The sequence below is a fragment of the Sus scrofa genome, chromosome 17 (genome assembly GCF_054392235.1).
Source record: "Sus scrofa isolate SSC_HxYL_T2T_F1_AM1 chromosome 17, Sscrofa_HxYL_maternal_Yorkshire_Landrace_v2.0, whole genome shotgun sequence".
NCBI lineage: Eukaryota > Metazoa > Chordata > Mammalia > Artiodactyla > Suidae > Sus > Sus scrofa.
The window spans coordinates 39393905-39419271 of NC_139399.1; the positions used below are offsets into that span (position 1 = coordinate 39393905).

A 25367-nucleotide genomic window follows, 5' to 3' on the forward strand; every position below is an offset into this window, starting at 1 on the left:
AATTCCAAAAGAAAGTCCGTCAACAAGGGGAGGGCAGGAAGGAAGACTTAATTAAAAAGTGACTGTTGAGGGAGTTCCCGTCGTGGCGCAGTGGTTAACGAATCCGACTAGGAACCATGAGGTTGCGGGTTTGGTCCCTGCCCTTGCTCAGTGGGTTAACGATCCGGCGTTGCCGTGAGCTGTGGTGTAGGTTGCAGACGCCGGCCAGTAGCTACAGCTCCGATTCGACCCCTAGCCTGGGAACCTCTATGCCGCGGGAGCGGCCCAAAGAAATAGCAAAAGACAAAAAAAATATAAATAAATAAATAAAATTTCATTTAAAAAAAAAAAGTGACTGTTGAGTGTTGCTAGGTAAGTGTTGCTTCTCTAATCAAGGGAAAAGCAGGAACACCAGGCACTGAAGGCGAGACACTCTGATGCTGTTCTGGAAATGGCTAGAAAAGAAGTGCTAAAGTGCCACTGGGCAGAGAAAGAGAAAAAGACAGCAACATGGGCAGATTTGCATATCATGAGAATTGACTTGCATAAGAATGTATTGAGACTTCAGCAGTAGAGCTAGAGAGAGTTGAGGAGGACTGATTTAAACAGTGAGAGGTAGCAGATCCTCCTGGCAACTGGTCCAGTTGAGCTAGGAAGGGAGGGAGAGAAGGGAAAAGGACCCCTGACACAGGCTTCAGTGACAGGGGGTGAGGGATAGGTTGTTGATAAGCACTCTTTCTTTTGCCACTCTCTCTCTACCCATGCTTCCACCCATCTCTTACCTTACAGAACTTCTTGAGATGTTCGTTGATGTTAGTCTTTACTTCCCCCCTTACCTTGGATATTTATTGTTTGCCAAAGAAGAAGGAACTTGCCTACAGGCGCTTTCTACTATTATTTTGCTTCCCAAAATTAAGCCCCTGAGCTGTTTATGGTTTGTGTGAGGGGGCTTGGAGGGTAGGAGAAGAAAGGAGACTCTCAAGGGGTGATTTAGGGACTGAAACAAAGTGGGGCAATTGTCTCTGTAATTTCCCTGAGCTACAGGGCCCACACACTCAGCCGAAGAGCCTCAGAGACTCCCAGCAGCCCCCGAAGAGTTCTGTGGCCCACGAGTAGCAGAACCAAGGGGCTGGGAACAGGAGAGTGTCTCTGCAGAACACACTGCCTGCCAAAGACAAGGGGCCTCCACTTGATCTTTGGAGATTCATTAGATAAACCCTAAACCTTCTTATTACAGAAAGGGCTGAGATTTCCTCAAAACAAAGGTCAATTCCTGGCCTGCTCCATGGAATGGGAGCTGGGGCCTGGTCGATGCACATAAATAAAGTAATGCACTCTTTCTTGCACACACTCCTCTCCACTATTTGGGCAGATTCTGGGTATCAGAAGTCTGAGAGGATCTGCTGCAGGTGACACAGATGGAGGAAAGAGGCAATGTGCACCTTATCTATCGGACTCCTGTGACCCGGAATGCTGGCAGTCTGGGTGCTAGGAAAGAGGTAGCGTTCCAAGCTTTCCCTTTAAAAAATGCTTATAGGACAAGAAAAAATACTAAACACAGGCGGAGGAAGACAGCTCCGCCCTGGGACAACCCCAACGGGCGGAGCGAGGACTGGCCACCGCGCTCCGCGCCTGCGCACTGCGGACTCTGAAGTCAGGACGATCTCAGGGAGGTGGGCGGGGCTGCCCGGGCATCCGGGTCCCTCACCCCGCCCCCGCTGCATGAATGAGAGGCGCGGTGCCGCCCCTCCCCCACCGGGCCCGCCCCTCGCCGGGGCCGCTGCGCGCAGTCCGCCGCTGCCACCTCAGCCGCGCTAGGTCCCGGCAGACGCCAGCCGCTAGCCTCCAGACGCTGACGGTCCTGCCACGCTCGCCGCCGCCGCCGCCGCCGCCGACGCCGCGGGCACGACAGAGTAAGTGAGCAAGCAAGGGCGGGGGCGCCGAGGGTCGTCACCCCCAGTCTGGGGCTTAGTGGACCGGGCGGGTCCAGGTTCGGGATGCTGAGGAGACCGTGGGCCCACTCCAGCCTCCCCCACTCACACTCCTGGCGCCTCCGCGGGGAGCTGGGAGGGGTGGGACAGCTGCCCCAGGTCGGGAGGGACGCGGAGGAGGGTCCGCCCCGATCCGGAGGGTGGGTCACGCACAAAGGGAGGCGCGGGGCTGTCCCCGGGAGGTCACAGAGGGACGGTGCGGGGCACCCCGAACGCCCTCCTAGCCAGTGCCCGGCGTCGGGTCCCCGGGCGTGGGAGGCTCCTAGGATGAGCAGGGAGGACGAGGTTGGCTAGGACGGCTGCCTGCGTTTTGGCGATGGGAACGCGCCGTGGGGGGTGCGGCGTGGCAGTGTTTTCCTGGTCCCCATCTGCTCCTCCCCTTTCTTTGTGGCGTTTGTCTCGTGCCCATTTGTCACTGTGTGTAAACTGTGGTCTGGGGTAAGACCTCTCGCCTCGGCTAACTCATTTAATGAAAGTCAGGTGCGGGCCTGTCTGTGAGTAGGGGGCGTGTGTGCGTCCTCAGGCCGGAGAATTAAAGACCCTCCTTTGTTTCCGGAGACGTAATGGTGTGTGTGTCACCTATGAAATGAGAGAATCAGAGATCATTAAAAAGGGTATGAGGAAAAAAGATGTATTACTCCATCAGATCGTCACCTCGTTCTGCCTCTGCTGTTTTTTCAAATAGTATTTCTTTGTTTCTTACTGTAAAAGCAGTGGGTTAATTGAAAATATGCCTCTAGTCTCATATCTGTTTATCTAGAACACTTGGTTTTGGGGTTTAGTCAGTGGTCATATACTCATATATATGTACATGAAACTACCCTACATTACCAGTTAACTAAAATGCACTTTTTAGTTCATTGGTAATATGTCTATATAGTCATACTGGTCTATAGAAATACTCCAACATATCTATGACACTGTTTTCTCTGCTTCTCTGTAAGGCAGATTTTGTTTCTTCCTGCCTCTCAATGTTAATAAGAACGTAGTCCAGCAGGTTCTCTTCACCTCTTTGCCTTTTTTTTTTTCCCCCTTAATGCTTTGGCAAAGGGTTTTATTGCGTATTACCCTGGCATGCACCCTTGCTTTGATCTGAATTTCCCTGTGTTGTTGTCTGGTTATGCAGCCCAGCTCAATGGCTCCTCTTACAGGACTGCTGGAAAACAGAACACCTTTTATCATTGTCCTCATCCCCAGAGAAAAGAGGAAGCTCTGCAGGTTCCCACATACTTAGGCTCTGTGGAACTGACTTTGTTGTCTAGGTGAAGTTATGAGGAGTCACAGCTGATGTGAACCAATTAAAAAGAAGCAATTGTAATACCACAGCTGTTCCTTGCTATTTCACTTGGATCTTTTTCTCTTCTTAAACCAGATTTTGTAAGTTTTAGAAGATAGTGGGTTGCATTTTCAGTTTCTTTATTACCGTTATTATTTTACAGAGTGACAGGAAATTAGCTAAACTCAGTTAATGTAAGAAACATACCTCCAAAGCATTTTTATTATGATCTTTTGATTCAAAAATAGCAGCAATTAAAAAAAATTAAAAGGAACTCATTAGATGATATGCCTAATTGAACTGATTCAGTTTTAAGATTCTCTTTAAGATTATATTTTAATCACATGTATTTTAATTCCTGGTAGTTTTCAGTGCAAAATGAAATCTAAATGAAGCAGGCTTCCGCAGCATCTGTTTGTGTATGTTCCCTCTGAAAAAAAACATTTGCTTTTAATTTGAAGGGGAAATTTTCCATTGGTTGGAACAGGATCCATTTTTCTTGGTTAAAATCTTACCTTATGTTAGCACGGTGAAATTCTTTTAAAAAAAGTTAAAATTAATGAAAGACGATTTTTCAATTTGGAATTTTGGTTTTATGATGTAAGATCTAAATAAACTTTTAATATAAATGAACTTATACCTTTAAAAAGTGAGGCCTTCATTAACTACATAAAGTAGTGTCACTAATATTGAAACAACCCCAGTGATTTATAAACTGCTTGCTTAGATTTTTTTCTTTTCTTTTTTTAGGAATCCCCTCAAAACAAATCATAAGGGGAAGTCTTAGATAAACAGAGTAGTATAACCGGAATTATCACTGAAATAGGCTTGCAAAGTACCACAATATTGTGGAACTTTAGTTTTGCAAGAGTGACTTTGCTATTGTTTGTATCAACAAAGGAAACTAAAAACATCTTGGCCTTGTTATTCAGCATTCTGTTAATCAAAATCTTTACCAACCTATAGTTTAGCATTTTTGTAGTATGATGACTGAAGAAAAATTCTAAAATAATATATCTATGTCGACAAAATAGGTTGTTATTTTAAATTATGTTTTAGTAATGAATATAATCTTTATGTTCATTAGAAAGACTAATATTGTTGTGTTAGTGATGGTAATGGTATATATGATGACATTTTGTTACCCAAACTGGGATACATTATCCTCCTAGCATTTTCTATCAATAATTGCTTTCTGGAGGTCCCGTTGTGGCTCAGCAAGTTAAGAATCTGGCATCATCTCCATGAGAATGCAGGTTCGAGCCCTGGCCTCACTCAGTGGGTTAAGGATCCAGCATCGACGCAAGCTTTGGCTTAGGTCACAGATGCAGGCTCAGATCCCAATGTTGCCATGGCTGTGGTGTAGGCTGACAGCTGCAGTTCCAATTTAACCCCTAGCCCAGAAACTTAAATATGCCACAGGTGAGGCCCTAAAAAGAAAAAATAATAATAATTGCTTTCTGTTTCAGATGTTAGTTTATTCTAAAATCAGTGATAAGGTAATATTATAATGTATTCGCATCTTAAACTATATGAAATCCCCATTTTTTAGATTCAGGAATAGTCAAAAATCATTGGTTTCATATGGTTCAATCATTTTCAACTCTTAGCAGTTCTTTCTGTTGTTTACCTTTATATTTATTTCATTTTTAATGTTTAAACTGCTATTTCTTGATTTTTCCATCTTTGGATATTATCTTTTGAGTTCTATTTTGGAAGTTGAGGACTTGGTTGTCCCACACAACCATCCTTCCATCCTCCATATTCATATCTATACTTTACAGTTCCTAGTTAGGTCAGTATTTATATGACTATTAGAGTGTACCTGTAATTCACAGATGAGCCATGTAAGACATATTACATGGAGTTCCCTTTGTGGTTCAGTGGTAACCAACCCGACTAGTATCCATGAGGATGCCTGTTCAATAGTTGGCCTTATTCAGTGGGTTAAGTCTCTGGCAAGCTGTGAGCTGTGGTGTAGGAACGCAGGTGCAGCTTAGATCTAGCATTCCTGTGGCTGTGGCATAGGCCAGCAGCTATAGCTCCAATTTGACCCCTAACCTGTGAACTTCCATATGCTGCAGGTTGGACCCTAAAAAGACAAAAAAAGAAAAAGAAAGATACATACATTTTCTTTCTTGTACAACTTTTGTTTCTCCTGAGTTAATTGCCACTTTTGTTTGGTTTTCATTTGCTTAGTTTTCTTAGCAACAGTCACAAATTCATCCTCAAATTCTATGACAGAACTGATTATCTTTCAAAATTTTCAGATAAGCTCTCCTTCACTTTTTTTTTTTTTTGCTTTTTAGGACCATAGTTGCGGCACATGGAGGTTCCCAGGCTAGGGGTCCAATAGAAGCTACAGCTGCAACACCAGATCCTTAACCCACTGAGTGAGGCCAGGGATCAAACGCGCAACCTCATGGTTCCTAGTTGGATTTGTTTCCACTGCGCCACGACGGGAACTCCCTGCCTCACTTCTTTTTCCTAGCTGTATGAGAGGACTTCGCTTTTTTAAAAAAAAAAAAAAATCATCTTGAGAATTCCCTTTGCCTTCTTCCTGTATTGGGTCCTTAATTTCCTGGTTCCTGTGTCTTTCTTATTCTTAGTAGCTTCTTGAGAAAGGGCTCTTATAAACTGAAATTCTTTCCTGGGTTCAGAAGTTGCTTGTCTGAAAATGTCTGCATTTTACCCTCACACTTGAATGGTGGTTTACTTGGGTTGAAAATTAGTGTCCCTCTTTTGAAGGCTTCCAGTGTTGCTGTTGAGAAGTACAGTGCCATTCTAATCCCCAATCCCTTTTTCCTCCCACTCTGGAAGATTTTAGGATTTTCTGTTAATCTCTGGTGTTCCTGACATTTTATGGTGTTCCTTGAAACATTTTTCTTTTTCTTTCCTTTTGCTCATAGGGCAGATAATATTTTCCCCAAATGCCTAAGTACGTGTACATATAAACACACACAGACATAAATACCATCTCAGCCAATGTGCTATTCTTTATGGTGTTGACATACCTCCATCAAGAGGTGTGGTGTTTGTTTCCTTTTCTTGAACCTGTGCAGGCATAAATGCTCCCCATGGTGTTTTGAGCCTTGAGCCAATGTCATGGTTTAGGAGTAGAGATGGATGATCAAAAGCATTCACCTTGAAGAGGTGTTTTAATTTTTGTTTTTTTACTTTTAACTGGAAATATCCCTTAACGCCAGAGAAAGTTTCGTCAACCATCTAAATGCCATCAGCTCTGGAATCAGCATGAAGACCATCAGCTGCATTTTTTAAAAATCCACCTTAGAAAGTGACACAACCATTCATAACCAAAAAGGAACAATCTGTAACCTTTGTGATTAAATATGTCATGACTAAATATGGCAAATACATTATTTGCAGGAATTTCTGTGATAAGAAAATGGAACAAATGGAGTTACATAGACTGTGGCTTGTTTGGACATTGTCAGTGATTAGTGTTCATCTCATGGGTACATTTTTTTTTAAATTTTTTATTTATTGATTTTGTTTTTTAAGGCCGCACTTGTGGCATATGGAGGTTCTCAGGCTAGGGCCAATCTACATCATAGCCACAGCAATGCAGGATCCAAGCCACAACTGAGATCTGCACCATAGCTCACAGCAACACTGATCCTTAACCCACTGAACGAGGCCAGGGATCAAACCTGCATCCTCATGGGTACTAGTCAGGTTTATTACAATGGGAACTCCAATATTTTTTCTTTTTATGGTTGCAGCTGCAGCATATGGAAGTTCCCAGGCCAAGGGTCAAATTGGAGCTGCACAACTTGCATTTGTGCCCTTTCTCACATCCTCAGCAACTTTCTGGAGTACCACCAGGTCAGCATACATACATGCCCTGATATTGCCATCTTTAAAAACAAAACAGGAGTTCCCACTGTGGCACTGTGGGTTAAAAATTCAACTGCAGCGGCTCAGGTTGCTGTGGAGGTGCTTGTTTAATTCCTGGCCTGTAGCATTGGGTTAAAGAATCCAGCATTGCCACAGCTGTGGCATAGGTCATAGCTGCAACTTGGAGTCAATCCTTGGCCCAGGAACTTCCATATGCCATAGGTGTGGCAATGAATAAATAGTTATTTTAAAAAACAGAACAAAAAATTATAACAAAATAACTTTCCCTTGACCTCATATCCATCCCCTTCTGTTTACCTTCATGGTTAAATGTCTCAAAAGAGTAGTCTATGTTTCCTCCCTACCCCCTCTGTACTATTTATCACTCTCTGAAATTCCATCATTGACTAAATTTTTTGTCTCTTACCTGTCACTGGAAAGTTGGCTGCAGGAAAGCAAGGAACTCATCTATCCTGTTTTCCACTGTGTTCCTAGGATAGTACCTGACACAAGTAGCTACTGAGTATAAAAAAAGACAACTGACATTTTTAACCTAGTAGAGTAGCTCTTACTTTTTAAAAAAAAATTTTTTTTTTTTTTTTTTTTTTGTCTTTTTTGTTGTTGTTGCTATTTCTTTGGGCCGCTCCCGCGGCATATGGAGATTCCCAGGCTAGGGGTTAGCTGTAGCCACCGGCCTACGCCAGAGCCACAGCAACGCGGGATCCGAGCCGCGTCTGCGACCTACACCACAGCTCACGGCAATGCCGGATCGTTAACCCACTGAGCAAGGGCAGGGACCGAACCCGCAACCTCATGGTTCCTAGTCGGATTCGTTAACCACTGCGCCACGACGGGAACTCCACTTTTTAAAAATTTTTAACAAGAAAATCAATTTTTGAAGTTCCTTGGTGGCTCAGTGGGTTAGGATCTGGAACAGGGTTAGGGTTAGGGTTAGGGTGATGTGGCACAGATTCCATCCCTGACCCAGGAACTTCTGCATACCATGAACATGGCCAAAAAAGAAAAAGAAAGTAATTTTCATGTATTTTTTAAATTGTTCTCTACTTTTTGCTATACTTAGAGTTGAAAAAATTATGAAGACTCTGTTAATGACTGAATTTCCCCTATGTTACATTATACTTCGTTCTTTCATAAGTGTAATTTAACATTGTCAGTCTTACACCTGCATCCTGGAGTCAGACTTCTTGGAGTTAAATTCTAGTTCTTTCACTTTTTGTCATGTAAATTGGGCAGTTTTCCTAACCTCTCTGTTTCCTCAGCTAAAAGGTGGAAATAAGAACAGTACCCAACTCATATGCTGGTTGTGTGGGCCAAATGAGATTACATATAAAATGCTAAACTCAGTACTTTGGTATGAGGGTTAATGCAATGAAAAATAATTATAAGTATTGTTTGTATATCCTTTTATAGTTTCTAATATTTTATCTGACTTGGTCACTGTAATATTTTTGTTTGGAGTACTTATATCTCCTGCAGTGTATTGGGCTGTAAGCATGACTCCTGTTTTAATTGTTTTGGGGGTTTTTCATTTGTTTGTTTTTGTCTTTTTAGGGTCACACTCGCATGGCATATGGAAGTTCCCAGGCTAGGGGTCACATCAGAGCTGCAGCTCCTGACCTATACCATAGCCACATCAACACCAGATCCAAGCCACATCTGTGACCTGTGCTGCAGCTGTGGCAATGCCTGATCCTTAACCCACTGAGCAGGGCCAAGGATTGAACCCATATCCTCATGAATACTAGTGATATTCTTAACTCGCTAAGCCACAACGGGAACTCCATGACTCTTCTGTTTTTAGTTTTGTGATTTTTTTCTTTTTCTGATTCTTTGCCCCTCTGTTCCCCAGATTACCCCACATGATAGATTGGTTAAATGATCTACAGATGAGCACCTTATAGCACTTCCCAGCGATTTGGTCATTTGATAAATTGTTTTGATCACTTGATGAAATATTTTTATTTCAAACCAAGCTCTATTCTTTGTTTATTTGGCTTGCCTAGAGGTAAGCTTTCTTCTTCATATTATTCCTCATTAAGTTTTCTTATTTCTGGAGGCGGAAGTTTTAAAACACCCAGTACATCATCAACAGATCTTTTTTTTTTTTTTTTAATCAACAGATTTTTTTTTTTTTTAAGCAGCTAAAGGTACTGTTCTTTTACTAGCTAGATGGGAAGATAAATATATGTAGCAATACAAAATCCACTCTGAGGAATGAAGTCAAGCTCTGTAGAAGCTTAAAGTAGGGAGAGATCCCTGTCCTGCCAGCCTTAAGGGATTCTTAAAACTTTTCTGCTTGTTAAATTGTCTATTCCCCTTATTATCTGTATTTACTTTTATTTTGAAAGTTTGCTTAATAATCATGAGGATAGTTTTGATTTTAAGTTAGATAATATACAAGCTAAAATTGAGAGCAATTTTTAATTTTAGAAATTGTTTCTTGAAGTAATTGACTCTGCCCCCTTTCTTTTCTTATATGAATAGGCAGTGGTGATTCCACCAATTATCTGAGCATTTCAGACATCAGAGTGTAGTGTTGGGTAAATTTAGGGTTCGAAAAGAATGCCAGATGGTTTGAAGGAATTGTGAGCCCTCCAACTAGTGCAGTCCGTTGAAAGCCAGCTGGCTGAGCCTCATCTGCTCTGGAGGTAGGAACCAGACATTTCATTCTATGCCAGCTGGCCCAGGAGCAACTGGCCAGTGGCCTTACTTTTGGTTGGCCATGCCTGGGAAAGCCAGCCTGAGGCTGAAGGACAGTATGATAGCAGACAGTTGCTCTGCACCTCCATGATGCTTGAGTTGGAGTAAGCCTGAGTGGCAAGGAAAGGAAGCCATTTTTCAATGGCTAGCTTTGCAAGTGAACCTAGCAGTATTGCAAGTGACCCTTGTGTTAAGTTGTGATTTTGCTTGGAAAACTTGTAATGTAACTTAAATTTTTATGGATTTAATATGGTTAGGTGTATTAGAGTTGCTTACTTCTGAAGGAACTATAGGGAATGTTTTATCTTATAAATAACTTCCAGTTTGCCTGCTTTTCACTTGTTCTTGTTTTCATTAATTGACTCTTTATGAAGAGGGGTTTACCTCTTCCTTTCATGTTCTTATTCTAAAGTTTTTGTCATTTGCATTAGTAAAAATCTCCACCTTGTCATAAAGCTTATTCCTATAAACCATAGGCTTCTGTAAAACATTAATTGTGTGCATAGTCTTAAAGTCTCTGTCTCATTTTGTATGTTATTATGTTTTCCTAACTATATGGGTATTTTTTATCAGATACAGTTCTTCCATTAGCAAATATAATGTCATAGTAATTGAGAACAAAAGAAGCACAAATATGGTACTACAGATATAATGAGCACTCCGTTCATTTGAGGAAATGTTTATTGAATTCTCAAAGTTAATAACTGCATTATAGTCTATCAGTATGTTTTATGATACCTATACTTATTTTAAATTTAGAGATTGAATGGTACTGTATTACGTGTTTGTTAAGTTCTTCTGGGCAAACCAAAAAATTATGAATTACCTGTGTCTTTTTATTGTTCTTTCCCAACTCTGAGCATGAAAAATTTTGCTCAGTGGTATAAAATCTAGGTATCATATCCAAATAGGCTCTTCATCTTGGTCTGAAAGAGAAAGGTTGACAAATAATAAAACACCAAACCATGAGCTAATATAGTTTATGGGAAACTGGTGGGAAGGTAAATCAAAGGTGTAGGATTTCACTGTTTTCCTTTAGTGCGAAAGAAATTGCAAAACTTCATCAGAAATATGTTGAAAATCTCATGTGTGGCTATAAGTAAAGAAAAGTTTTCACTTAAACTTATTGATTGTCCCTGAAAATAGGGCAGAAGAAATCTTGTAGTGAGATTTTTTTTTTAATCATAGAATGGTAGTATATCAATAACCAGAAAATATTGTACCCAGAAAATCATCTTTCTCATTAGCTAACCTATACTAAAACTTTTTATGTTAGTATCATTACCTGCATTGTTTTTTTTATTGCCAGAAGTTTATTTCTGATAAAATGAATCTTTAAAGAATAATATTTCAAAGTACATGCATTGTTTATTTACTCCTCACAGCAGCCCTCAAAGGATTGTTTACGGATGATAAAACGAAAGGTCAACAGAAAGAATCTATCAGGTTCACAAGGTCAGGGCCAGGTTTAGAACCCAGCCTTCCTCCTCCAACCCACAATGTGCCTCAGTTGATATTGTCAGTTTTCGCAAGAATACAGCTCTTTGCTATTCAGATGCTATCTTGCACTGGCACTTTTGGAAGACTACCAATAAAGAAAATTCAGAAACTTTTGCAGAAAATGACTAGAGAATAAGGAAAGATATGGCGAGCATCTACATTTTTATCTCTTCTGTTACTCTTGAACTAATTAACTATTGCAGAACTACTGCAGTAAATAAAAGTGAGATAAATTCAAATTCCCTCATGGCCTAGCAGGATAAGGATCCAACTCTGTCACTGCTATGTCTCTGGTTACAGCTGGGGCATGCATGGGTTTGATCCCTGGCCTGGTAACTTCCACATGTTGCAGGCACAGCCCCCCAAAAAAAGTTAGGTAAATAAAAATGATTTGTTAGGATGGGGCAAAGAGACTGTGTAGTTTCCTAGCATTGCTATAACAAATTACCACAAAACTGATGACCTGTTTTGAGAAATTTATTCTCAAATTTTGAGATGACCTATGAGAGAAATTTATTCTCTCACAGTTCTGGAGGCCATGAGTCTGAAATCAAGTGTCAGCAAGGCACTTTGATTCTTCTCCAAGGAAGGAGAGAATCCTTCCTTGCTTCTTTCAGCTCTTGGTGGCTCCAAACATTCCTTAGCTTGTGGCTAGATAATTCTTAATCTCTGCTTCCATGTTCATATGGTCTTTTCTTTTTTCTCTCTCTATAAAGTTACTATCATTAGGTTTAGTATCCATCTGGCTAATCCAAAGCTCACAACATTCAGTTCCAAATGCAGCTATGAATTCTGTTTTCTGTGTTTCAGTTCTCTATTTTAGTTCACTACCACCATCTATTTAGAACTCCAGAATTATATAAAAGCACGACATAGTTCTAAGGGGAGGAAACAGCTGTATTCATAAAACATTTTTTGTTAATGTATTCTGTAAAACTACTTGTGCCATGGGTTATCAGTAGGATAACCTACCTCAGGAATAAAACTATATTTCATAATGTCTGTCTTAATCTGATCAGTCTGCTATAATAAAATACCATAGCCTAGGTGTCTTACAAACAACAGAAATTTCTCATAGTTCTGGAAGCTGGGAGATTAGGGCCCCAGCAGGTTCAGTGTTGGGTGAGGGCCCACTTCGTGGTGCATAGACAGTACTTTTCACTGTCTCTGCTCTGTCTTCCCATGGTGGGAGGGATAAGGAAGCTACCTGGGGCCTTTTTTATTGGGGCCTCCTTTATGCTGTGGGTGTGGCAAAAATATATATTGCTCTCTTATAAAATTCAGTCAGACTGTGACGTCTTTGCTCAAAGAATAGCTTCCTTTCTCCTGGAAAATATAACATGTCTTCTGGGTTCAGCTCTGGTTATATAACCTTTGCTGAATGAAGATATGAGTTATTTTAAATCTACTTGAAATTAGAGTTCTTTCAGTCTTGAGATCTTGATCCTATCACCATGTCCCACTGTGTGTGCAGGCTCTTCTTGATATGCTTCCCCAGCCCCCCAAAACAAAACTGTTCAATGAACATCTGTAAAGTTCCTAAAAACAAACAAACAAAAAGCTTCTTAGTATCATCTAAATAGATAAACCTTATTCAGGTTTTCCTGATTGTCTCAAGGATATTTTTTTCAGAGCTGGTTTGTTTATGCCAGGATTCAAAGTTCGCAAATCACATTTGGTCATCTTGTCTCTCATGCCTATTTTGATCTAGGGCAGTACCTCTTCCCTCCATCTCTCTTCACTTTTTTATGTGTGTCATGGACTAGTTGCAGGAACCAGGTCAGTTGTCCTGTAGAATTTCTCACATTTGGGATTTGTTCACTTCATCGCAGCATCAGTTTGTTGCTCTGATCCCTGTATTTTCTACAAATGGAAGTTAGCTCCAGAGGCTTAATTAAAACAGATTTAAGTTTTTTGGCAAGAATGCTTAGGAGATGCTTGATACTGCATCACATGCAAAGGCCTATTGTGTCTGGCTACCCCACTTTAAGTGATGCTAAAAAACCTAACTGATGGTCATATCAGTATCAGATATTTCATCCTTTGTGGCAAAATGGTGATTTTTTTTTTTTTTTTTTTTGTCTTTTTGCTATTTCTTTGGGCCGCTCCCGCGGCGTATGGAGGTTCCCAGGCTAGGGGTCCAGTCGGAGCTGTAGCCACTGGCCCACACCACAGCCACAGCAACGCAGGATCCGAGCCGCGTCTGCAACCTACACCACAGCTCACGGCAACACCAGATTGTTAACCCACTGAGCAAGGCCAGGGATCAAACCCGCAACCTCATGGTTCCTAGTCGGATTCGTTAACCACTGCACCATGACGGGAACTCCAAAACAGTGATTTTCTTATCCTGTCCTCTTTTCTACATTTATTAGCAGGAATTCTGTAAAGAAGACCTTTATCTCATCAACTAAGATGGGTGTTACTTTGAAATATATTTTGTATGAAAGACTGCTAAGTAATCTTATACTGTTAGGTTCTTGATAAAAGATAATGAGTTTGGAGTTCCCGTTGTGGCTCAACAACAAACCCGACAGATAACCATGAGGATGCAGGTTCAGTACTTGGCCTCACTTAGTAGGTTAAGGATCTGGCATTGTCGTGAGCTGTGGTGTGAGTTCCACACTCTGCTCAGATTGGCATGGCTGTGGCTGTGGCTAGCAGCTGTAGCTCTGATTCTGCCCCCAGCCTGGCAACTTCCATATGCTGCAGGTGTGGCCCTAAAAAAGAGTTTGAATCAGAATAAAAGGAATTGAGTCAATCTTTCGTTTTAATGAATGTTACAGTGAAATCCTGAGTACTGTAGCAAAAAGTGAATGATTGCTTTTCTTTTACAGTTGAGAATGTATACTCCAGTTGCTCTGAAAGTCAAAGGTAGAGATAAATGGAAGTCTTTTGTGAATTAGAATCAAGCAGTTGAAAGAATACTAACTAGATTAGAATTTAAAAATTGGAGGGGAACACAGCCAATATTTCATAATAACTATAAATGGAGTATAACCTTTAAAAGCTGTGAATCATTGTATTATAATCCTGTAACTTATATAATATTGTACATCAACTCTGCTTCAATTTTTTAATTAATTAATTTGTAAAACCTGGGAGATTTCCAGAGGCAATACGGCCTAGCCTTTGAATGTCTGATCCATTTATTCTTAGACTGGGCTTTTTGCACATGTATATTCCTAAGGTGTTGTCACTGTTTTCATGAAATTGTATGTAGACTAAAGAAAGAAATCAACATTATGTATTATAGAATTAATGCTTAAATATCTTTAAAGGCAATGAGAATTCTTCATTGAATATCACTCTTTTTCTTTAAATTGTACTTTATGAGAAAGAGTCCTTTGATCATCATTTTTCATTATACCTCTTATTTAACTTCATATCTGCATTCTTATTTAGTAAAATTACTGAATAAAGTCATGTGAATATAGAGCCTTACTTATTTTTCCTGCTGTATTTTACCTTAAGCCTGTTATTTTTGTCTTCTGAATCTGTGTATTCTATGAAGAGTAACCATAATATCAAATGCAAATTAAGCAGGTCACAAGTTCCCTTCATGGCTCAGTGGAAACGAACTTAACTAGTATCCAGAGGACATGGATTCAATCCCTGGCCTCTCTCAGTGGGTTAAAGATCCCGTGTAGCTGTGAGCTGTGTTGTAGGTAGCAGATGCGGCTCAGATCACACGTTGCTATGGCTGTGACATAGGCTGGCAGCTACAGCTCCGATTCAACCCCTAACCTGGGAACTTCCATATGCCTCAGGTGCAGCCCTAAAAAGACAAAAAGAAAAGAAAGAAAATTAAACAGGTCAGTGTTCTTAGCATAGTGACCATCTCTAGACAGCCTCTAATCATATTTGAGAAAGCCATTAAACATATGTGCTAGTATGATTTCTCCAGAGGCAAACTCTTACTAGGATTATACTGTTTATTTTAAAACAATAATACTGCGGGTCTTTTCTGAAAGGTAAAGCATGTTTTTTAAAGGGATGCCTCAAAATAACCACAGATAATATCAATATACTTATTTTTAGTCAGTTGAGCTGATTATTCCTCATCAGGACTCCAAAATGGTTTCAGTGCTGAAAATTACATTTTCCTACCTATTGAATTAAAACAGATGCTTATGGAACACCTACTCTGTGCAAGTCAATAAACTAGGTAGGATCGATTTCACTATTCAGATAAAGATAGAAAGTATGAACTTATTTTTTCCAAAGAACCCTCTAGGAAATTGTGTTTCAACTGTAATTGCCTCCTTCCCTTCATTTAATGCAGCCAGAAGCCCCTGGACATGGGCCCCACCATGCAGCCTTTGTCCAGTTCCCTTGTTTGTTAAGTGCTGTGTGGACTAGAAAGTGGTATGGAGCCCAGGGATTAGTTAGAGTTGAAACTGTTCTCCTTAGAGGCGGCAAAGCTTGTATATTCTGTCTTCTGGCAGACGCAAGAGTAGTTTTTGTCTTTTTGGAATATTGCAATTATTTTATCCAGTATGCTGCTTGGATTTATTGTCTTACCTTTATTTGTGTAAATAAATGTTTATTGAGTATCTTTTTATTGTTCAGTCTAAATTTGTAAAAATCCCACATCTCATGGTAAGACACTCCTGTTGAGTAACTCCATGACATTTAATGAAGTTAAGGTGTAGTCACTTCTGAATTTATTAGATATGAAGTTGTAATATAAGCATTCTTTTTCTGACATTTTACATGTTATCTGACTTAAAAGTTCCTGTAAAGCTGAAGAAAGTTGGCTCCTCATGAGGAATTTCAGGACTTTTTTCAGGCTAAGATAACTAACTGCAAATGAAGCGAAATCAGTAGAGCAGAGGCTGCATTTAAATTTTATTCAGACTAAATTCCAACTCTTGAAAACCTGACTATATTTTTGACAGTAAGTTACAAGTTTATTTTCATAAAGACAAGAAAGAGGTCAGATGATGTAGTGAAAAGCATGTGGGATTTAAGTAATTCTGGCCTTACTACCTGTTAGCTGTGCGGCTGTGATGTACTACCTGTCTTAGCCTCAAAGGAGTTAATTATAATGGAATGCTTCCGAGTTATCGACTTTATAATTGAATAACTTCAGAGTTATTGTGATTTATCTCCTTTAATAAAGTCCTCTTCTAATGGTTGTTGTTAAGACAAAGGGTGGGACAATGGAAAGAGTGAACAAAACAGTCTTTGCTGTATCTCAGTTCTCTCCTTTTCATAAATACAAGACCAGTTAAACTGCCATTTTAGCCTGACTGCCCAGCTGTGGCTGGTTAGATAGAGGTTACATTCTAGTGGTGGTCAGATGATATAAAAAATTGTTGCTACTTTCCTTTACTGAGTGCTTCCTTAAATTTTTTAGGGGATTCTGGATATGTCTCTTCCCCCCCCCCCCAACTATGCAACAAGGGGATCAAGTTACCCTTACATGTATACATTTTTTTTCCCCACCCTTTGTTCTGTTGCAATATGAGTATCTAGACATAGTTTTCAATGCTACTCAGCAGGATCTCCTTGTAAATCTATTCTAAGTTGTATCTGATAACCCCAAGCTCGGGATCCCTCCCACTTCCTCCCTCTCCCATCAGGCAGCCACAAGTCTATTTTCGAAGTCTGTGATTTTCTTTTCTGTGGAGATGTTCATTTGTGCTGGATATTAGATTCCGGTTATAAGTGATATCATATGGTATTTGTCTTTGTCTTTCTGCCTCATTTCACTCAGTATGAGATTCTCTAGTTCCATTCATGTTGCTGCAAATGGCATTATGTCATTCTTTTTTATGGCTGAGTAGTATTCCATTGTGTATATATATCACATCTTCCTAATCCAATCTGGATATGTCATTTTTTATGGTAATCTTTTTTCTTTTTCATTCTTTCTTTCTTTTTTCTTTTCTTTTCTTTTTTTTTTTTTTTTTTTTTTCCGTTTTTAGGGCTGCACCTGCAGCATGTGGAAATTCCCAGGCTAGGGGTAGAATCAGAGCTGCAGCTGCCAGCCACAGCCACAGCCACACCTATGCCAGATACAAGCCACGTCTGGAACCTATACCACAGCTCACAGCAACTCCAGATCTTTAACCCACTGAGTGAGGCCCTGGGATTGAACCTGTATCCTCATGGATACTAGTTAGGTTTGTTGTTGCTGTTGCTGAGCCACAACAGGAACTCCCATCTCATGGTTATCTTAAATCAGTTTTCTTCCCCTTCCCTTTTTTTTTTTAAGGAAGTAACTTTTTAAAAATTGAGGTGTAGTTGATTTACAATATTATATTAGTTTCAGATGTACAACATAGTGATTCAGAATTTTCATAGATTATATACCGTTTAAAGTTATTATAAAATATTGGCTATATTCTGTGTGCTGTACAACTGTACCTTATTTCTTTTATACATAGTAGTTTGTAGCTGTTAATCCCCTGTTCCTGTCTTGCCCCCGCTTCTTCCCTCTCCCCACTGGCAGCTCAAGTTTGTTCTTTACATGTGTGAGTCTGTTTCTGTTATGTTGTATTTACTAGTTTGTTGTATTTTTTTAGATTTCACATATAAGTGATAACATACAGTGTTTGTCTTTCTCTGTCTGACTTATTTCACTTAGCATAATATCCTACAAGTCCATCTATGTTGTTGCAGATGATAAAATTTTATTCTTTTTCATGGATGAGTAGTATTCTGTTGTTTATATAAACCACATCTTCTTTATCCATTCCTCTGTTGATGTACACTTTAGGTTACTTCCATATCTTGGCTATCATAAATGATGCTGCTGTGAATGTTGGGGTATATGTATCTTTTTAAATTAGTGTTTTTTGGGATTTTTTGGGGTAAATACCCAAGAGTGGAATTATTGGATCTTACAGTAGTTCTATTTTTAGCTTTTGGAGAAACCGCCATACTGTTTTCCATAGCAGCTGCACAAACTTGCATTCCCACCAACAGGGTACAAAGGTTCTCTTTTTTCCACATCCTCGCCAACACTTGTTACTTGTGATCTTTTTAATGATAGCTATTCTTACAGGTGTGAGGTGATATCTCACTATAGTTTTGATGTACATTTCTCTGATGATTAGCACTGTTGAGTATCTTTTTATGTGCCTGGTGGCCATCTGTATGTTTTTTTTGAAAAAAGATCTTCAGGTCTTTTGCCCATTTCTTAATCAGATTGTTTGGTTTGGTTTTGATGTTGAGTTATATGAGCTGTTTATATATTTTGGGTATTTGTCGCTTATTGATTGTGTCATTGCAAATATTTTCTCCCATTCTGTAGGCTGTCTTTTCGTTTTGTTGTGATGGTTTCCTTTACTGTGTAAAAACTTTTAAGTTTAATTAGGTCCCATTTGCTTACTTTTGCTTTTGTTTCCTTTGCCTTAGAAGACAGATCAAAAAAAATATTGCTACAATTTATGTCAAAGAGTAGTTCTGCCTATGTTTTCTTCTAGGAGTTTTATGGTTTCCAGTATTAGTTACATTTAGATCTTTAATCAATTTTGAGTTTGTTTTTGTATATGGTGTGAGAAAATGTTTTAATTTCATCTTTTACCTGTAGCTGTCCAGTCTTCCCAGCACCACTTATTGAAGAGACCATCTTTTCCCCATTGTATATTCTTTCCTCCTTTGTCATAGATTAATTGACTGTAAGTGTGTGGGTTTATTTTGGGGCTCTTTATTCTATTCCATTGATCTGTATGTCTGTTTTGTGCCAGTAGTATACTCTTTTGATTAATGTAGCTTTGTAGTACAGTCTCAAGTCAGAGTGCATGATACTTCCAGCTGTGCTCTTTCTTCTCAAGATTGCTGTGGCTACTCAGGGTCTTTTGTGATTCCATACATATTTTAGGATTATTTGTTCTAGTTCTGCGAAAAATGCCCTTGACATTTTTTGATAGGTATTGCATTGAATCTGTAGATTGCCTTCAACAGTGTGGTCATTTTAACAATATTAATTCTTTCAATCCATGGACATGGTATATCTTTACATTTGTTTGTATTGTCTTTAATTTCTTTCAACAGTGTCTTATAGTTTTCTAACTACAAGTGTTTCACCTTCTTAGATTTATTCCTAGGTATTTTATTCTTTTTAATACTATGGTAAATGGGGTTGTTTTCTTAATTTCTCTTTCTGATAGTTTTTGGTAGTATATAGAAATGCAATAGATTAATTTTGTATCCGATAACTTTACCAAATGCATTAATGAGCTCTAGTAGTTTTTTTTGGTGGCATCTTTAGGATTTTCTATGTACTACAGTATCAAGTCATCCACAAAAGTTTTACCTCTTCCTTTCCAATTTGGATTCCTTTTATTGTCTGATTGCTGTGGGTAGGACTCCTTCCCCCACCACCACCCCATTTTTGTTTTTGGGGTTTTTTTTGGCCACACCAATAGCATGTGGAAATTCCTGGGTCATGGATCAAATCCACACCACAGGTTAACGATCTGGCATTGCCGTGAGCTGTGGTGTGGGTTGCAGATGCGGCTCGGATCCTGCGTTGCTGTGGCTCTGGCGTAGGCCGATGGCTACAGCTCCGATTTGACCCCTAGCCTGGGAACCTCCATATGCCGCGGGAGCGGCCCAAAGAAATAGCAAAAAAAAAAAAAAAAAATCCACACCACAGCTGTAACCAGAGCCATAGAAGTAACAACACTGGATCATTAACCTGCTGAGCCATAAGGGAACTCCAAATACTGCAGTTTTTTTTTCTTTTGGTGGGGGGCTATTTTGGTTTTTGTATTTTTTGGCCTTGCCCCTGGCATGAAGAAGTTTCCAGGCCAGGAATTGAACCTGCACCACAGCAGCGACCTGAGCCAAGCAGTGATAATGCCACATCTTTAACCCACTGAGCCACCAGGGGAACCCCCCCACACACTTCTTAAACAGCTTTATTGAGACATAATTTATATCCTATATATTTCATTTATTTAAATTTTACAATGCAGTGGCTTTTGGTATATTCACAAGGTTGTGCATCCATTATAACAATTAATTTTAGAACATTTTCATTATCACTATCCCCAAAAGAAATCCTCCTCCCTTAGCCATCATTCCCCAATGCTGCCATACACTCCCCACACCCCTCCACACACATACCATTCCCCACCCTTAAGAAATCACTAACATACTCTTTCTGTTTCTATATATTTGCCTGTTATGGTCTTTCATATAAATAGAATTATACAATATATGGTCCTTTGTGATGGGCTTCTTTTACCTAGTGTGATGTTTTCATGATCTATCCATGTTCCTGTTTTATTACATTAAGATTCTGGAGTTGCCATTGTGGCTCAGCATGTTAAGAACCTGATGTTGTCTCTGTGAAGATGCAGATTTGATCCCTGCCTTCTTTCAGTGGATTAAAGATCCAGAATTGCCACAAGCTGCAGTATAGGTTGCAGGTGTAGCTCAGATCCAGTATTGCCATGGCTGTAGTGTGGACCTGCAGCTCTGATCTCAACCTTTAACCTGGGAATTTCCGTATGCCACAGGTGCAGCCTTAAAAAGAAAAATAAAATTTCTTAGAGGCACATCAACCTATCCATGGGAAAAAGAGATAAAGTGACTTTTTTTTTTTTTTTTAATAAACAAAGTTGAGGAGTTCCCATCATGGCTCAGCGGAAATGAATCTGACTAGGATCTATGACGATGCAGGTTCGATCCCTGGCCTGGCTCAGTGGTGTAAGGATCCAGCATTGCCATGAGCTGTGGTATAGGTCACAGATGCAGCTTGGATCTGGCTGTGGCGTAGGCCGGCAGCTACAGCTCTGATTCGACCCCTATCCTGGGAACCTCCATATGCCGTGGGTGCGGCCCTAAAAAAACAACAAAAAAAGTTGATTGGTGTTCCATGATTGGCTGTCAGCCACAGATGAAGAGAAAAGCCTTAAAAACACTTATGTGGCTACAAACTAACAAATTGTGTTCCATTATAAAATGTGGAAAAGATTCATTTCCCAGCATTCTTTTTGCTGTGTTTATGAACATTAATAATGTCGTGATTATTGGTACATCCTTCAGCACAAATAGTAATAATGTGTTACTCTGTGGGATTATTGTAACTAAAACTGTTGCACCATTGCCATTTTTATTTGGTATTTTCCTTTTGTAACTAATTTTCCTGCCAAGTGTTCTGTATAACTCAGTCCTTATAATATAAGGAGCCTATGGTTATATGCAACATGTTATATGCTGTTGTCTGTTGTTACATGCTACATTTTAAGTTTTTCATATGAGCTTGATGAGCTAGTTATTTTATTTGGGGCTAACCGATGATTATATATTAGTATAAATAAGTTGTTATAAACAAGATACATAGAAGTACAGTCCTCAGAGCATACTCCCCCCAAGTTTGTGGCTGCAGTTAAAAAAAAGAAAAAGTCACCCTTTTGACTTTGAAAAATCCAGCCGCCTTGTGCCTCAGATTCTTCAGTGGGGCATATGGACTATGATACTTAATTAGTGATAATGGTCTTTAACTCGATGGTTCTGTGAAGGTGATTGGTAAATGTAATGTTAGCGGTCCCAGACTACTTCCTACAGCACATCAAGAAGATTGCATTGTACCACTGGATTTCCTGTGTTCTACTTAGTTATCTCCTTTGGTGTTATGACAGAAGGCTAATGGTATGTCTTAGCAAAAAAATGCATTTTTATGAACTGGAATTAGGATCCATGGTACAAAATAATTTAAAAATAGTACTCACCTAGATTATCTGTATGCTAGATGAGTTCAGCTGTGTTAGAAAACCCAAGACAACAACTCATTTTAGAACAATATTGAAATTTATCTCTCACTTATGTAAGAGTTGGCAGATCTGATAGGGAACTTCATGGCATCAGTAATAACTTATTACTAGTTATCCCCCTTTGCTCTTAGCACTCTACCCTCCTCTTGGGTGTAAGCCATATTCTTATTGAGCAGGGTCATGGTATCCACATTACAGGTAGGAGAAAAGGATGAAGCAGAAGGTAGAAGGAACCTTCAGTGCTCTGTTAAGCATATTTCTCGACACTTCCATGTGAACCATTGCATGTGAATCCATGACACGTGTGGCCATGCCTAGCTGCAAGGAAAGCTGGGAAGTGGAGCCATGTGCCCAGCTAAAAATTCTGATTACTGTGGGAGAAGGGGAGAAAATATATTGGGGGGAGGGTGTCTCTATTATCTGGTTAACAAAAAGAATATTGGGGGGAGGGTATCTGTACTATCTAGATAAACAAAAAGGAAAAAACAAGTGTTTACCATTATATCCACTAAAGAAGGAAGGTTCTGTGTGTTTCTAGTTGCTGATACTGGTCCTCTAAATGGGAATGTCCTTTCAGAAGAGAAGATCTGACAGTATAATAGAAACATCTCTTAAGAATATGTCACTCTCGGGAGTTCCATTGTGGCTCAGCAGAAACAAACCTGACTAGTATCCATGAGGATGCAGGTTTGATCCCTGGCCCTACTCAGTGGGTTAAGAATCTGGCTTTCCTGCGAGCTGTGGTGTAGGTCACAGATGTGGCTCAGATCCCGCGTTGCTGTTGCTATGACTGTGGCTATGGTGTAGGCCGGCAGCTGTGGCTCTAATGCAACCCCTAGCCTGAGAGCTTCCATATTCCACACCTGCAGCCCTAAAAGAAAAAAGCATATCTCATTCTCTTTTCTAGGTTTTTGCATGAAATCTTCCAAGAGAAAGGTGCTAGATATATTTCCTGGTTTGAATTAATCAGTTGATATTTTGATTTATGAGCCAGCCTCTTATTTAGTTTGTGTGAATTTTTCCCACTGAGCCTAGTAGCCCCTGGGGAAACTGATCAAGCAGAGAATAGATTGAGCCTTAGATGTAGTGACCTTACTGGAAACATATACCTTGTAAGGCTTCATCTGACCTGAGCCACCCATCTCATTCCTGATCTTGGGGGGAGGGGGTTAAAAACTGATACAGTCTTTAATATATCCATCTATAAAATCAGAATAATAGTGCTTTATGTGGCAAAGATTAGTAGTGGTCTTGTAAAATATTTTTGTATTGCAAAGAGCTGCCAGGGCTAATGATATTGCAAGTTGACCTTTTTTTTTTTTTTTTTGTCTTTTTTTGGCTATTTCTTGGGCCGCTCCCTCGGCATATGGAGTTTCCCAGGCTAGGGGTCGAATCAGAGCTGTAGCCACCGGCCTACGCCAGAGCCTCAGCAACGCAGCAAGTTGACCTTTAAAAACCCATTTAGCAGAGAATTATTCACTGTTCTGGAATGAATGTGATTTGGGGTTTTTTTTTTTTGGAATTTTTGAAAATACAAAATCAGCAGAACCAGACTCACCCCTGAGAATATTGAGACAACATATTTTATTTGTGCCATCATCTCAGCTGTTCCATTGTCTACCTGAAATCATCTTAAGACTGAAGTCTTCCCAATCTTTCTTAAAAGAACAAAGTGATCCCAGTAGACAAAGGGGAGAAACTTTGAGGCTGTGCTTAGGACTATAATATCTATAAACTTAAGGTGATTATTACCAGGGTCAAACTACCTGGCAGCTGTACACTCTGCTGTATTCATAACTATTTGGAATTTGCTGAGTCAGTCATGAGCATCTTAGATACTGTTTTATGGCTGTAGAATTGTCCTTCTACAAAATTAGATCCAAAAATGGATAGGCTTTTGATTTATGTAGATTAGCCATCTGGAAATTGTTGTTGAAGAAATGTAGCTAAACTAATTCCTGTTTCCCAAACTCCTTACTGTGCCTGAGTCTCTTCGGAAAGGAGTACACTTGTGGCCCAGGCTCGAAGATTTGGATCTGAACCAGAATGGCCCAGGGAAATGTGGGCCAGGCCCAAGTTATCCCTGACTCTGAAAAATTTAGATGCTAGAGACCTGGGTGATGATGAATAGTCACTGTGTGCTAGGCACGCCCATCTCCAAAGACAGATGTTGTAACTATCCTCATTTTACACATGAGGAAATTTAGACTTGCCTGCAGTCTTAGTGGCATGTATGGCTAAGCTCTTGTCTGCAGTTAATGCTCTTGCTATGGCATCTTCTGCGGAGCCCATTTATTGCTGTTGAGCCCTCTTATCTACCCTCATTTCCTGGCTGATGAATTTTTAAGCCACAAAGTTAGTGTTTTTTCTTTTTTAAGGCTGTACAGTAACCAAATTTGAATTTTTTATTTGTAAGCTTGTTCTTGTTTTACCACTCTAGAAGTGCTTGTGGTTTACTAAGAACTTCCTTGTCTCGGTTTTAATACATATATTTTCTGTCTTCTAATCTTTCCTCTTCAGGGATTCTAAGCTCCTGTAGAAATGCTGGAAAACTATTACCTTTTCTGGTAATTAAGAATTCACCAATAAAGTCTTGGAATTAATATACTCAACTCAGAACTCTAAAGGATAGGAGGTAATTATCAAGCCTGGTGGAAGACCATCTTGCCACTTCTCCGAGAGTAACTTGAACAGTGTCTAGAGACTGTGAACCTTCCCAGGGGTTCAGGGTTTGAATTAGAGTCACTCAGCAATTTTTATGCTACAGTTCAGAAAAAGCGGTCCACATGTAGGAGAAATTTAGCGCCTTCTAATACCCTTTTGTATACTTGAATTTTAGTTATTAAGTTACCCTATCTGTATATAGAACAAATTCAAGTCCTTTAATTTAAAAACAAATTAGTCTTTCATGACTGCTCCATTAAACAGAGTTGTACTGATTTCTACCTGGTACCCTGTGCTTTTCCATGGAAATGTAACTGTTTGTTGATTTCTCTGGATTTCTCTGGACAAATGTGTTAAGTACAACTGACCTATTGAGACTGTCACAGCCAATTCTTCCTTTTATTTAAAGTGACTCTTTTTTCCACCTTTAGGACCACTGTAGCTCTTTATTTCAAGATGTTTTGTTGGTTATCACATAGACCTAGCAATTTTCAAGGCAAGTTTTTACTATTCAATGCTGTTCTCAGAAATGCTGTGACATTTTCAGAATCAAATAGGCCTTGATTAATTTTAATTTAAAAGGAAGTTCTTTGTCACAGATTGGAGAAGAATGAAGAGACATAACTAAATGTGATGTGGGAT

At 39.7% G+C, this 25367-nt stretch overlaps 1 protein-coding gene across 2 annotated transcripts in view; it reads left to right on the forward strand.

Annotated features, from left to right (window-relative positions):
• The first annotated feature begins 1786 nt into the window (after nucleotides 1–1786).
• The window catches only part of RNF24 (ring finger protein 24), a 93860-nt gene continuing 70279 nt past the window's right edge, over nucleotides 1787–25367 (forward strand). For both annotated transcript variants that reach the window (XM_085003465.1, XM_021078063.2), the window contains exon 1: nucleotides 1787–1892. The gene's annotated coding sequence lies outside the window, so the exon portion shown is untranslated. The remainder of the gene's footprint in view (nucleotides 1893–25367) is intronic.